Source organism: Cupressus sempervirens, chromosome 3, assembly GCF_028749045.1.
Source record: "Cupressus sempervirens isolate cs-2001-9-10 chromosome 3, ASM2874904v1, whole genome shotgun sequence".
Taxonomy (NCBI): domain Eukaryota; kingdom Viridiplantae; phylum Streptophyta; class Pinopsida; order Cupressales; family Cupressaceae; genus Cupressus; species Cupressus sempervirens.
In genome coordinates, this window is record NC_143120.1 from 641,845,427 (window position 1) to 641,862,253 (window position 16,827).

The window sequence follows — 16,827 nt, forward strand, 5'->3', positions numbered from 1 at the left end:
TTTAAATATATTTAGTTTTAGAATAAAGTTTAATTATAGTTTGGATTATTATATCACATGATATAGTAGAAATTAGTTCTTGATTCCTATGCTATGAAACAGTTGGACTTATACTCCACCTGATCAATATTAGAATAATTACTATATATTGTTCATTAATATTTTGCTCAATAATGTTTTAAATGGCTAATCTTCCTATGTTTCTAATTAGATGAGAATTATGTTTTGAGTGAGTTGATTATTTTAACTTGCATATCAAACTCTTGTACCCTAGTGAACCTAGTAAGTTTAATTATTATTTATAAAAAAAAAAGTGTGTTTTTGCCCTCATAATTTTGGCATGACAATTGAACTTTTACTCTTTCATTTTTAACTCGATGTCTTGAATTCATTTAACTTTCTATTATATTGAACTTTCTATTTCATTTAACTTGTCAATTTTAGAACACATGTACACTTTCAATTTAACTAATCAGGACATGTACTTTCAATTTTAGGACATGTGAGCTTTTGATTTAACTAATTACTTGGCATGTGAGCTTTCAAGTTCAAATTGTGATTTGTTTAACTAAATTTTGAACATGTACATGTTTTAAGTTGGACTTGAATTAGAACATTGGGCTTAGGGGGATAAAATTCTAGGATATGTGTACAAATAAAAGGGATGAGTTCTATAGATTTACTCAAGTTAGGAATTATGTACAACTAATTACCTGATACTTGAACATTTAATACATGCTATATTACCAAACATTTAAATTACATGAACTATTTATATATATATATATATATATATATATATATATATATATATATATATATATATATATATATATATATATATATATATATATATATATATATATAAATTTAATCAATATATTACATGTGTACATATCTAAATAAATTACTTACATATCTTAGATAGAAACAATTTATAATATACTGGATCTAGATCTATAATGTATTAGATTCCACAACATAATGTAACATGTATCAATCATCTCGAGAACAAATAACAAAAACATGTATCTATCTAGAGATCTATCAGAAGATAATATCAAATATAGATAGCGTGCACATGTATGTAGACATGCAGATCCAGGTACATCTATATCAAATCAAATATAAATATAACATGCATCATGTGTGTATATAAAGTGTCTATCTAATATATGAATGTCTCTCTAGATGAAAGTCTAGAACAAATCATCTAGATAAAAAAAACTATAGATCATCAGGTGTAGGACTATCATCACCATGCCTCCTCACAACACGGTCTGAAGACTGACTATCAAGGTGCTCACTAGGATGTGTTGACCCCTATATATAAATTCAAGAGAAAGTGATATCAATACATACATAAATTTAATCAAGAGAAAGTGATATTGAAATACATGTACACATAATCAAAACATAAATAAACATTATCTATCCACTACTGACATCATCCAATGAGTCTCAATGACATACATGATCTGGCATCAAAGCTGGAGTAAAAAGAGGCATGTTCCCCTACATTGTACGTGTGCACGTGCAACACATCAAATTAAAATTTCTCAATGATTACAAATCTACATGCATGATATACATACTTGTGCACACACATGCACATGTGTAAATTAAATTAGTTTCAAATGATTGAAATTTTAACATGAACAAAAAAAAAATTACTTGTGTAGATGGTGGCATTTGATAATACTCAGACTGCCTAGCATCGATCGTGTCCACTAATGCATCTAGATTTCGTTGCATCACATCAAGGTCCATCTCTACATCTACACGAGCCCCATGACTGGTGACTGGTGCACATCCTAAAGAGCCAAGTGGACTATGTAGATGAGATGGAATAGAAGTAGAATCATCACGTGTCAACAAGTCCATCCATCCAGTGGTCGAAAAGCTCAAATCAACATCATTAAGGCCCACATCTGAACTTTAAGCTTTCCTTGTGACACTGGATGAAGGCTCTATGGTATGTATATGTCTCTCTGGAGCAAAAGAGTGGTTAGTAGGTGGATCATCATGTGCACTACCACCATGACCACTACTTGATCGATGAGAGGAATATGGCTAAGGATGTGTCCTAGTACTACCATGGACACGATCTAAAACATTTCATATGGATATGCCAAGATGCTCTGATACAAATATATATGTATCTAATAGATCCTCAACTAGAACAATCATAGTATCTTGTGCCAACACTCCAGTGAGACCCTCTAAGCTAGCCACTAAAGGGATTCCTACTACACTGTACAAGTCTCCTGAAAATGAAGCATAGGATGATGATCTGGAATGCTGATGAGACATCAAATATTGACCAACCTTATCACTCGAAATAGATCTGACAACTACTGCAATCTCTCCAACTCCCTAAATGACCCCACGTAACCGAGTGTTATGCATGGCCTCATCAGTCGATGGACCTAACATAGGGGAAATGGCAGGCACCCTCTCTCTGACAATCGATCTATGTGCCAGTGGGGGATGACATGGCTACCTATCATCCAGTCTACCACACCCCTATCCTAAATGTCCTAGTAAATGTGTGTAGTTCACCGCCTTGCGTAAGTGAACCTCTGCATAAAGCTACCAGGAAAAATAGAGTGGAATTTGGTCATTATTTGAATAATGACCATGGGCAACAAGGAAGCGTGGGTATATCAATGCAGCCATCTATGGATCTGTACACTTAAGGGGAGAATACCCCTTCACATACTTTTGTGAAAGATAATGAGGGAAACATTCCCTCTTCAGGACATCTTTGGGCACCAAGCCTTGCACCTCTTGGAGTGAAAGACTAGAGGAGACCTCTCATCTCTTACTGTCAAGGATAGTCTGTATAGTCTATGCAAAATATGGGGTAGCACCATGAATCTTATCTTGAGTAAATGTTAGGCTATGTGAGATGCTCTGGCATGTACCACTATAGACACTAGAGCATGTGCCACTAGTCAGGGATTCCTGAAGTCTATGAATCTCCTAGTTAGTGTGGTCATAGAGCTCCTGAGGTGGGATAGGTAGCTAATCATGGGGGACATGATGTTGCTCAAGGGGGATAAGGTCCTGCTCAAGGCTCGAGATAGGCTGCTTAAAATTGGAGTAAAGCTTATAGTTGAAGTTAGAATTAGTGTTAGAGGTTTTTTTAAAGGTCATGGTTATGGCTAGTTTTAGAGTTTAGATTAGGTAAAATAGTTAGAGTGTACTTAAATAAACTTTATTAAAAGATAATATTATATATTTAGATAATATGGATGAAAAAATATTTTTAAAATCTAAATAGATCTAAGGATTTAGAAAAATATGAAGAGACAAAAGGTTAAGACTACAACAAGAATACTAGTTGAAGGAGGAGGCAGTCATGTTGCCCAACTTGCTTGAGATTTATCAACAAGACAAAAAATAACATCAAGATCAAGTGAGAATAATAATGAGAGGAGATTATCATATATTAAAAATATAGTGGTGATGATTGAATCAAGAGGACATCTTAATGTAATCATATTTATTAATGAAGCCAAGATTCATAGTACATGCAATGTTTATCATGAAAATGTCTATATCTATCTATAAATATTTGATAAGTTGAGAAAAGATCAAACATCATGGTAATAAGCTCAAAACTCTCAATCTAACACATCTAAAATTCATAATGCATACATAAAAAACAATAAAATATACAAAGAAACATATATTTAAATACTAAAAACACATAAATTTTAACTCAAAACACATAAGAAGGGAAAAAACAAGTATTTCATACCTTTTTCGGATGGTTGATGAGGTAGATGCCAGTCTCTCTCTTAGTTTTGATCAAAATAATGAGAAGACAATATCCTACACCCCCTTTTATCATGCGGCTTAGGGTTTTGATCAAAACTTTATTTCAGTTTCGATTGAAACTAAGAAATCTGCACGCGGTTCCTTAACCACCTGTGAATTTTTCAGTTTTGATCGAAACTGAAATAAAGTTTTGATCAAAACTTTGTCCTTTGTTTTGATCAAAACTAACAAATTATGCTAGTTTCGATTGAAACTAAGGTTCGATAGAAACTAAAATATTTTGACAGAAACTTTCAATTTTTGTTTCTATCAAAACTATTCAGACAATTTTTCCCGTCTGCACTTTTTTGGAGGGATTTCTTCCTCCAAACAAGTGTAACCCACTATTGTGGGTTCACCCTATTCCACTGAGATATGGTAAGCAATAGTAATTAATATTATGCTCTCAACAAGATTTTATTGCTACATCATATTTTTGTTTATGTTTTAGATTTTTGTGATTGTTGGTTACCTTCATTCATTTTGTTTGTATTTATGTTCTTCTATGGCTTATTGTGCAAGATAAATCCTGACTGTGGAACCGTACTTTAAGAGTAATTATTAGGAAGTTTGTGTCATAGAAATAAAATAGGACAATATTTTTGTTGTCTATTAACTATTATACTTTTCAATACTTATAAGTCCTATATTTAATGACACAGGACTTGAGAGGACTTGTGTTCTTGAATAAGATCACATTTTTGAATCTCATTAAGTGACTTTCCTAATACAAACTATCTGTAGATCCAAATTTACATCTCTTTACTGACCTAATAAGGGTGATAGTCATGGTCTTATATCTTTGTTTGGCCTTTTCCAAAGATTAATGATAGTGAAAAGAATATACTAAACCCAATAAACACTACAAACTAACTATAAGCTGTGAGCTAATTAGATTGCAGGGATGAAGATACATTTTTATGTGATATGCAGTGCTCTTGATGTACAATATAAAAGTAGGTTACATTAGACATGGAAATTGTTGTTGATGTAGACTATGATGAAAGTATATTCCATAGAATAAATAGCTTGTCTTATTCCTGATGGAAGTGTTCTAAACAAAAATGTGCATAATTTTCTATCAATATGAATGTTGGCTAAAGAGCTGGGAAGGAGATAATTGTATATTTGCAACTAAGACACAAATTTTGAAGCATCTGCTAGACTTATTGAAAGAGTGTGCATTTTATAGAAAAATGTTGGTGCACATATGTTAAATTCATATTGGAAAGGTTAGGATTTTATTTTTGATCCTAATAGTAGTTTAAACAATGGAGTTCAAGAGATTGGACTACTCATTCTCTAAGTACTATGCACTAAGCCACCAATTGTGAAGGGATCTATTGGATTTATTGGAAGAGTGTGAATTCACAAGAATAATGCAAGTGCACGTATGTTAAATTAACTTTGGAATGGTTAGGATTTTATTTTTGATCCTAATTGTAGTTTTTAACAATGGAGTTCAAGAGATTGGACTACTCATTCTCTATTTATTATGCACTATTCTCAAGAACTGGTCAAGTTATTTATCAAGGAAGCTTATAAAAAGTCCATTTCTTGTTCAATGTTTAAAGAATGACTATTGAGTGACCTTAATGGTTAATTTCTTTCATGTTTTCTAACAATAGAAAGGATGATTATCAATAGCAGCACATGTTATTAGAGGGTCTAGAAGAAAAATATGATAAGAATATGCTTGAAATGAGCTAGATACATATTTGAAACGTTGATAAAAGTAACTGAAAACTGTTTGGTACTATGCTAGTGTTTAGGAAATGTATAAAAAAGCATAATTACAAACTATTTGTAGGATAGCATGTTTACTTGATTATGCAGTTGTAATTAATATGGATGACTGAAGGAAATCATAAATTAGAAAGTATAAAAGGAGCTCCTTGTCTTCCAAGCATGCATACCTTATCCAACAAGCCCACACCAAAGCCTCACTTGTTTTATGTTGAATAATGATCTTTGATGGCTCACAAATGCTTAATTAGGTCAGCAAGAGTCGTGTGCCCTGAAAATGCAAAATTTCTCCTTTAAGAAAAAGGACCCACTTTTCAATATCTCTTGGTAAACCCTGCAATAATTAATTTACAAACACCCAAATCTTGAAATCAACTGTGAACCAATCCTTCCCATTAGGTTATGCTTTGTTCAACACTCAACTATCCCTCCAACGTAGGCTATGGTCAACCACCTGAATGTTATTCACTCTTACTAGCTAGTCTTAGTTTCTATTGAAAGAATGGTTCTACACTAGACCAAGTTGACATAGGGCACTAGCAAGAAAAGTTGTTCATGGGAAAACCCTATGCGAAATGCCAATCCGATATCTGCACTCACCAAATTTTAGAAAATGTAGGTAAATCCTATGCGAAATGCCAATCTGATATCTACACTCACCAAAGTTAAGAAAAAATGGGAAAACATATTTGGCGTGCACTCACCAAAGTTTAGAAAATGTAGGCAAACATATTTGGCGTTTATAGTCTTTGCATCGATTTTATTCAAATTTGGTTAGTCAAAAAATTGTTATGACCCACTTTAGGTAATTTGATGTTGGTCAAAATTTTGACCAAAGGGGGAAATTTCTTTTTTTTTTTTGCAACCAACATGGGAATGAAAACAAAAATAAAGAGGATTCATAACATTGGTCAAAAAATTTGGTAGTAAAATGGATGCAAATGTACTAGTAATAGATTCATTATGCAATGCTAAAAGAAAAATGATCATGGTTTGAATACCAACCTTGGTCCAAGCTAATGGAAATGATAGTTTTTTTAGAGCTCCCTTAGTCTTCCTCCTAAACCCTAACTATCTCTAAACTTAGAGAGTGGATGAACACCCCACTAGTTTGTCCAAGACCCCCTAAAAAGGCCTTTCCCACTAACTTTTTTTAGCAAAAGAACCAAGCCACTTCCTCTTACAAACTTGTCTCCATCTAAGTTTTATATATTTGACTTAGTAAAAACATGGGAGAGAACACATGTGACAAGTCCATTTTCGAATTGATGGAAGAATACATGGGTAAAGGGGCCCCCTAGGCTGTCTAGTCACTATCATGGTCAAAATTAGGTCCCTAACATGTTATACTATCACATGGGTAGCTTATTTTCACATAAAAAACACTTTGGGACCACCTAATGAGCCCTCAAAACCCTAGTCAAGTCCAAATTCGAATTTCTTTTGATTGTGACCCATCCTACCCCTTGTCAAGTGGGTTTAATTACTTATTAATAAGGTAATTAGTTTTAAGGTAAAATGCCAACATGACCAAAACCCTAGATGACATGTGATTGTACACAAAATTCATAAGTGTCAAGTGACACATGGAAGTACATTCCACATCATCATGACATGTCCCTAATGCATCTTTATGATTTAAAAATTTCACACAGAAGAAAGCTCACATTTATGAAATAAAATACATCACAACGAGGCTTTTGAATCTTCCAAAGATTCTCCTTCATTAAACTATGTTCACATAGGTTTGGAATTTGTTTCCCCACCAAAAAAATTCATGGTTTCACTTCCTACATATTAAACTCAAGCATCAATAGTCCAAGGAGGTCATATAAAATACATATATCATAAATGCATATAATTTCAAATGTTACATAATCTATATTAACATAATTCAATTAAATTTCATTTCCTAATCATTCAAAATGCTAAAATATCAAAATCTGCATATCATAAATCATCATAATCAAATTAACATTTATCTGCATATCACATTAAATCATAATCTTCCTAATCAAATTAACATTTCACATCACATCATAGTCTAATTCTATCTTTTCATAAAGTTGTATCCATATGTGTTCAATTATTCCATTCCCAAAATCAGATTCTCGGTACATATCATAGATGAAAAACACTACTGTAATGTCAAAATTAAGAGATGGAACAAGACACTATCCATCTAAGTCTTGAATAATGTTAAAATATCCAAATCCCAAATATCAAGATGAAAGTAACATACCTCCACTTAAACATTGAAATTTCACATTACAAGCATTTCTACAATTCTACTTATATCAAAGCAATTGAAAAAGGTTGGAATGTGAACACATTCATTAATTATATCATTTACATCTTAATGTCTAGATATAAGTGTGGATCATCAAAATTCCAATGTTAAAATAACTTAACCCTATAGTCATGAAAGTATATTTAAAAATCAAATTAGAAGTATCATAGTGCAATATGTCTGATTGATTAGGTGAGGCCTCACATGTGTGCTTAGGATTATTGACATTGTAGTGTAGCAAGAGAAAGTATTGGACTATTAAAAATGTGTGCATGTAAACCTAGTTGTATACAATTTTTGAGACACTAGTGGGTATCACACACTTTATAGAAAGTAAATGAGTCATTTGACAAGAGCTAAGCACAAATATAGGTAGGACACAACCACACCTCAGACCTTAGATCATATTCCCTTGGAAAATAAAATAAAATTTGTTAACCTCATCAATAAGCATATGCTTAATATAACCTCACAAGTGGATGATTAACATTCATAGTTAAATGAATCTTAAATGCATTATGCTTGACTTGAAGCCAACTAATCCATGCTTATTACTAATCATTCTCATTATATCAAAAACTACACTCATGGATTACCATATCATCAAGACTATTACAAAGTTATCTTTATCTTTGTCTCAAGGACATTGAATTCAAAAAGTTGAATTCTCATATAACAAAAATTCAAAGAACACAAATTCTTAAATAAAAAAGATAAATTAATTTCTTTAAAAATCATAAATTTGAAACACATATATTCAAATAAATTTCATGACTGAAATTGAATTAAAAAGATTTATTAAGTTAGTAAGTTTCTCTCATGGGAAGACATTGGCCAAATTTTTAGGAAAATCTGGCAATCTTATGTTGAGAAACAAATAAAGATACCATTAAATTTGTAAGTTAGATATCTTGTTGGAAAATTTGGGAATGATGTAGATCAGATATGGCATTCTTAGATCTACTTGTGTGGATTGCATGGTAGTCTTGTGCCAGAAAGTGTACAAAACAGTTCCAAAAAAGTGTCAATGTGCATAGAAATGTGGTGCAATTTTGATTTGTGCAACACATGGAAAGAATGGAAACACTTTGACCATTGGAGGCAAGGTTGCAAAAAACATGGTGGATTTATGCAACTTCCAACTGTTATCACGTAGAACTTAGGTTGATGAATAAATGGAGGTGCCATTAATGATGTGACAAAAAAAATTGTAGAATTCAAGGTTGATGACAATATAAAGTTGAGATGATAGTTCTACCATAGTTTATAATAGCTATTGGATCCATTACACCTGGTGCCAACATTTCCAGATATAGAATAACATTGTGGGCATCACAACTTGTTAACATAAATGGTTTATAATAAAATGAACCACCACTTCATCTCACTATAATGTCCTTCCTTTCTTTACAACTATAGTTCACTACAAACCAACCAGTTTTGTTTGATAATTCATGCATTATGCATCATTTCATACGGATTAAACACATAAAATTGAGTCAATGCTATTAAGGTCTTGATTTATTTTGTTTATTCCAAACTATGAATATTTTTCTATGATCCATAAATATTTTAATTTGACAGGTAATTCCAAAAGAGCATGAAAGGAGATAAGAAGAATGTGCTCACCTATCTCTGAGCCAACGTGAGTGAATGTAAGTTGTTCAAAATGAGCGGTACAAATAGAAGATTAAAGATGAAAAGTCTAGAATGAAAATGCTACTCCATTTTGATGTAATATGTTTTCTTCAACTTGATTAGAATGACCTAATCCATATTAGTGTCGTAAACATCAATAATATGAGATTACACTATTTTATTTGTGAAGAGGATTTCAATAGATATTTAGGATAATAATATATTTATTCATCTTAAAATGAATATGCAGTGTGATTTTATATTTGTTCATATTTTCTGTGTAGCACATGATTTTATGTTCTTTATTTATTTTTAAATATGTGTTCATTTATTCCCACTAGATTTAAGACTAATCAATATAGAATATATGAAACTAGTAGTATATTGTTGTTAAAAAATTAAATATAAATAATTTAGACATAAAAAGATAACATAGAAAAACTCATGATAAGTTGTTATGGAGTGTTTTATCTATAAATTTTACAGTAATATTTAAATGGGATTATATTTATATGTCATGCTAGTTGGCACAAGAGGCTTTAACTGAAGCCTAGGGCATTGATTGAAGTCCTTAGGACCATGACTTCAAACGAAGCCCTAGGGGGGCTTCATTCGAATCCCCTAGAAAATGATTTTCTCAATTTTCATTTGATTTCTTTGTGATGAAAAGGGGGAACCATTACTATGGCCTTGCCCATTAATTACAAGAGATTTTTAAAGTAAAATATAAAAAAAAAATTAAATAAGTTATATTTTGAAGTTTATTTAAATTGTTTTTTAAGTGTAGTCAGAGGTAAAAATTAAGTGATGACTTTAGAAGTATAGAACTAGTAGTAGGTAAGCTCTACAATCATTTGTTTTAGCACATATATATGTTCTTACAATTAAAAAATATGCTCATACCTAGAAGGGACATGTCAAGAACATATTTATTTGTTTGGACTCTCTTATGAACTTGATAGACATATCTTGTAAGAGAAATTTCCCTAACCTAAATATCATATAGAGTGGCACTAAGAACAAAGTGAATGTGATTCCAACTATCATATAAGGGGTATTTCTCCGCGAGTAAAGTAGAATCTACAAATAACACACATTACGTACAAATTCATTGGCTTTCTTAAGTGTAAGATTATGTTAACACAAAAATAATATATCATTTAGATTTATAATACATTGGGAAATGTGTTTCAATATTAAATCCATAGAAAAGATAACATGTTTCCATTTTGAAATCGTGTCGAAACCATTGATTTATAATACAAATAAGGGGACAATCCTTATAAGGATCATACACCATGAAAAAACTTAGGTCTAAAGGGCTAAACAAATTCATGAATTCAAATCTATATTTAAAGATAATTATTTTATGTTAATTTCTTCAAAATTTGAACTGTCTTTCAATTTTTAACTATTAAGTGATGTAAAGATAACATTGAATATATGTGTCAACTAGATCCAAGTAACACTAATCAACATATATAATTATGATTAAATTGTTAAATTTTACAATAAGATGATGGTGTGTGTGTGTGTGTGTGTGTGTGTGTGTGTGTGTGTGTGTGTGTGTGTGTGTGTGTGTGTGTGTGCGCGCGCGCGCGCGCGTGTGTGTGTGTGTGTGTGTGTGTGTGTGTGTGTGTGTGTGTGTGAGAGAGAGAGAGAGAGAGAGGAAAAATACAGGGATTGTGTGTAGATAGAGAGAGGCAAAGTGGAAGGGTGTGGGAAGAAAATAATTGAAAGAGGAGAGAGGAGATGGGAGAGATGAAGGAATAGAATGATAAAGATAAATGAGGTGATAGAGGGACAATAGATAGGTAGAAATATATGTTGGTAAGTACATAGATGGAGAGAGTAGATCAGAGAGAAATAGAGAAAATGCAGTATTCTTTATCAAGGTCATGGAAGGGTGTGGGGTGAAAATAATTGAAAGAGGAGAGAGGAGATGGGAGGATGAAGAGATAGAATGATAAAGATATATAAGGTGATAGAGGGACAATAGATAGGTAGAAATATATGTTGGTAAGTACATAGATGGAGAGAGTAGATCAAAGAGAAATAGAGAAAATGGAGTATTCTTTATCAAGGTCATAGACAATGATGACGATCATTATTCAATGAGTTTGTAGATTTCATTGTAGATTTATTTCTTTATGCAAAGTAACATTTATGATAGAAAGCACAACATCTAATTAAAATAGCGCATGTTCAACCATTGCAAAATAAAAAATATTAAAACCTTGTGTTGTTCTACTCAACAAGAAGATATAGCATGAATTTGTAGAGTAGATGAACCATTTGTCCATAACAGAGATCAATGAGTTCTTGGGAAAGGTGACTCAAAATAAATAATCACTATGTAATTTAAAGAAATAAAAAGAAAAAATAAGAATGTGTCCTTGTTGTTTCATGAAATAAAATACCTAGAAAATATTTTTACATATTATTTTGCATAATCACAAGTAAGTAACTATGATTCATAATAAATAATCTAATTAAATAAAACTATATATGTGATGTTTAAGAAAAATTCTAGATGGAAAAATAACAAGATAAACTTTAATAATTTAGCTCATTAGGTGAATGAGTTAAAGAAAATAAGAATTTTGTTAAAAAAAACAAAAAACATAATATAATAATATCATACCCTTTTAATTTTATGTCTAATATAAATGGGTATGTTGGTATTCAATTAGTAACAAAGAGGCAGAGAAATTAATAAAGAGAGGTGGAGGAATAAGTCTGACTGGGAGGTATGGAGTCAAAGTAAAGAAATAAAATTATAAAGATCTATAGGGTGATAGATGGATAGTAGATCAATAGAGAGATGGAAGATGTGAAAGGTAAAGTGAGGGATAAGATAAGATGCATATAGGAATAGAGAAATGAATGGCTATGTGTGTGAGTAAAAAAGATCTGACATTGGCATAAATGTGACATAATGTACAATTGATTATTGTCTTATTCATAAATAGAAGGCAAAAATCATTCATTCAAAGTTTATCCCCATGGAAGAAAGAGTTTCCTCTACTAGTATCAAGTGTTTAGTGTGAAAATTTCTATGAAAATAATAAAAACAACTATACAAGGTATTTTTTTAATATTTCATTCCATATTAAATGCTAACTCCCTTATTTTTCAAAATCATTACTACTATTTGACTAGTATTTTTACATAAAGAAAAAAATGAAATCATTTAATATACATAAAATTATTGACTTAACACTTGCACCCTCCAAAGATATAAGTACTAGTTAGACAAAATTTACAAACATTAATAGAAAAAAAGTCGTAGATAATCCATTTGATATTTCATTCTTCTTAGCAGAAGAAAAGTAAAATTTCGCGATGTTGTCTACCTAGCCCCATCGTTCGGGATGGGTGGATGTTGTTTTCTCTCTCCATGCCATGCCATGTTGAGTATGGAGTCCATGCCGCCTAGGGTAGTGTGTGTGTGGAAAAATGTAAAGGTAGGCTTTTTTTTTTAAATTATTATTTTTGTTTATGTTTCTAATCTGTAAGTTAGTTTATGTATATTATATTTATAGATTTTTGTAAAGGTTAGTTTAAGTAAGTTAAAGTTATTTATTAATGTTAATAGTCATAAATTTTGGAATTCCAACTAAGATTTGTTTGGTCATAGATGATTTAGATTAAATATTATTCAAAATATTTTGAATATTTATCAAAACCTTATAAGAATTTTGATATATTTATTTATGTAAATATGTCTTCATAAACATCATCTTCCTAAACATTTATATAAATACATAAAACTACTATTAAGACATTTTTATATGTTAATAAAAATGTATATTTAAATTTATTGTATAAATCATTCTTCTAAACATATATCTTTACATTTCTATTTATTTCTAAGCATTTTCTTATTTAAAAAAATTGAAATATTTTTTACATAATACTAGTATAAATATGATATTGCTATCATGATATAAGTTTTATTTTAATAAGCATTTTAATAACTTGTTATAATATATTTATTAAAAAATTAAAAAAATTAAAACTTCAAACTTCACAAAGTAAACACTTTAATGAAAAAATTAAAATATTTTTAATCTTTTATAATTTTAATAATTTTAGAAATATTAATTAGTGAATTGAAATAATACTTTATATATATTTTAAAAAAAAATACAATTCAAATTATCTATAACTATAAATCTAACTTAATTTTTATTATGATATACTAAACAAAATATTATTTATATTAACTAAACATATTTCAATTAATTATAATTGAATGTGATTAAAAATACATTTACGTATAAATTGAGCTAAAATATAAATAGAATATTATTATATACTATTTAATTTCATATTTAATTTAAAATATTAATAACTCTAACTTAATTTATTTTAGTCTCTAACTATTAATAAATCTAACTATGGCTATAAATCTAACTTAGTTTATAATATTGAACTTGAACCAAAATTGAATAAAACATAAAAACCAACGTCATGAATAACCCCCAATGCACTCACACATAAATTAAATAAAATAATTTTTAAAATAATATCATAATTTAATCAACATATAAATTCAAACTTCAATTTATGTTAAAAATATTATTAAAGTTACTTTTTTAATGAATAATTTTAAATTAGTCACATATACTAAAAATAATTAATATTCACATTAACATAATTTTCACTTAGAAATTTTAAATATAATAATTTAGAATTAATTTAACTTTAATAAAATATAATATAAATATCAAAATTCTTAAAACATTTTAAAAAATAATTAAAATATTTTAAATAATATTTATTTTAAATCATTTAAGACCAAACGAATTTTAAACGAATCTTAGTTGGAATTCAAAAATTTATGATTATTAACATTAATTTAACTTAAACTTACTTAAACTAACCTTTACAAAATCCTACAAATATAATATACATATATACATAAACGAACTTACAAATCAGAAACATAAAAATAAAATAATTAAAAAACAGAACCCTACCTTTACATTCTTCCACGCGTGCCCCAGCCGGCACGGATTTCGTAGTCAACATGGCACGACATGGAGAAGGAAATCGACATCCACCCATCCCGAACGATGGGGCTGGGTAGACGACGCCATGACAGCCGGAACTCGAATATACGAGGAAAATGAAACATTGTCGGAAACAATCGTAGGCACTTATTCACTGATAGCGATTGACAATATCTTGCAAGTCTTTTGCGTGAAGTTCAAGGAACGTGTACAGTTGTAGAAGAATTGAATAGTATTTACAGAGTTTTCAAATTTAACTCGTCAAAGAACGGCACTCTTCAAAATGAGTATCTATTCTAAGTGAAAAGCACTTTAGCGACTTCAATTTAATCCGTCCATTGCGTCTCAATGAATAATTACGTTTCGCGTACCTCAAGGGCTGCAACCGACATGTTTTGCCGGGCAATTTCAGAAACATTGACTGTGTGGAGAATCCTATATATCTGCGGATGCATGCACTCTGAACTTTCCCGAACAAATAAAAATTAGATTTCAATGAGAAGAGAAAATGCGCAGGTGGAGTTGGACCACCACTTGCATTGCTAGATTCCTTCCTTCATGCCTTCTCTCTCACGGGCGGCCGGCCTCCACATGATTTTGTCAAAAGTCAAAAGTAGGCCAACGTATCACATCTACAATGACATGGAGAAAACTGGACGTACTTACGTGTTTTCTTGGGGGAAAAGAGGAAGTTTCATAGCACCGAGGAGGAGGAGTTTTTGGGTCCAGTGTTCTCTGTATTAAGAGGAAGTTTGGTCCACATAGTCTTCTTCGGCTTGGAATATTTGGTTTGTTTGACTAGGAAGTGGGAAAGCTTAAAGTGCACGCAAATGCAGAGAAATGTCACAGAGTGAACGAAAGTACTGAATACAGTGTTTTCTTCTCAAGAATCTCACATTACCTGATTTAGGTTTTGAGTAGCGCAAAACTAGTTTTGCTTTGGGGTGCACTAATGGACCGAATCATGTTTCCTTAATTTACAAAGATAACTTTAATTTACAAAGATGAATGCGATACGCACGCTTTAATAATGTTAATTACTGGCAATATATAATAATTATAAATTATTATCGATAACTTTTTAGGATATAAGATGTATGTTTTTTTTCAAGTAAAAATATATGAGAGAATAACTATTTTAGTTTGAATCATTTGTGTTTTAAATATGAAAATTAGTTAGACATCTAAGTTATATATAATAATTTCTCAAATGAAATCAAATATAAAATTTATACTTTAAAAAAATGTGACATTGTTTTCAAGATTCAAATATGTAACTATTTTAGTCAAACTCATTGACCTCTATTTCATTAGTAGTGGTTTGAAAAAACCCATCTCTCATAGGAATGAGTAAAGAACGTAACACTTATTGCATCTTGATGCTTATAGACGTACAAGGACTTGAGCAAGGTCAAAACTTGATTTACCATATATTACTTCATTTTAAGATTCATATGATAGATTTATGGATTGTAGATTCAATATTTTACTATGCTCATTCTAAGCAAGATTTTTTATCCATCTTTCGTACTTCATCTTATGTCATCTTCCTCACCAACACACAAAAGTTGTTGTCATGATTCAAAGGAGGCGTTATCCTTCCCCTCAATGTGCCAACTCTAAGCTCACTGGTTAAGAATGACTGTTCTTGTATCTTCAATCTCTTTTTCTATTGTAAGGTCACACACTTGACTCCAAAGAGATCTCCTCACTTTGATGACACCAGATAGAAAGAGGAAGGTGAGTATATTCGACATGGTAAGTGAGGATGCTCTCATTCTGAGAAAGGAAAAACCCAATGGACTATAGGGTATTAATCTATGGATTGCTAGAGAAATCACCATAGGCTTACCATGATAAAGCATAAGTTTATATCTCTAAGGCATAACAATATATAAACCTTTAAAGAGTAAAATATATCTCTTACTACAAGCTTGGCACTTCTATCTGAAGGAATCGCCCTTGCCTTGCAAAGAGTAAAGGCTAAAGACTACACTTCCAATATGCAACCAATATTACAATTTGGTGTCCTTATAAATTATTAAATCTCAGTGTACTCTCACCTATATGTATTATGAAATAATATTTCTATTGTCTTTTGCCAAAAAAAGATGAGAGAAATGAGACAAATTGTAACCAATTTACTTTGGTAGAAATATTATATCACCAGAAATATTTAATCCTTTGCATACAATTTTGTCCTCTGCATTTATGAATCAAGATGTTTTCCAAGTCTTTTATGAGAATCCACTCAGAAGAATATTTGTGGATCACCTTGATGAATCACTAGAATATGCGGAAGTTAATGTA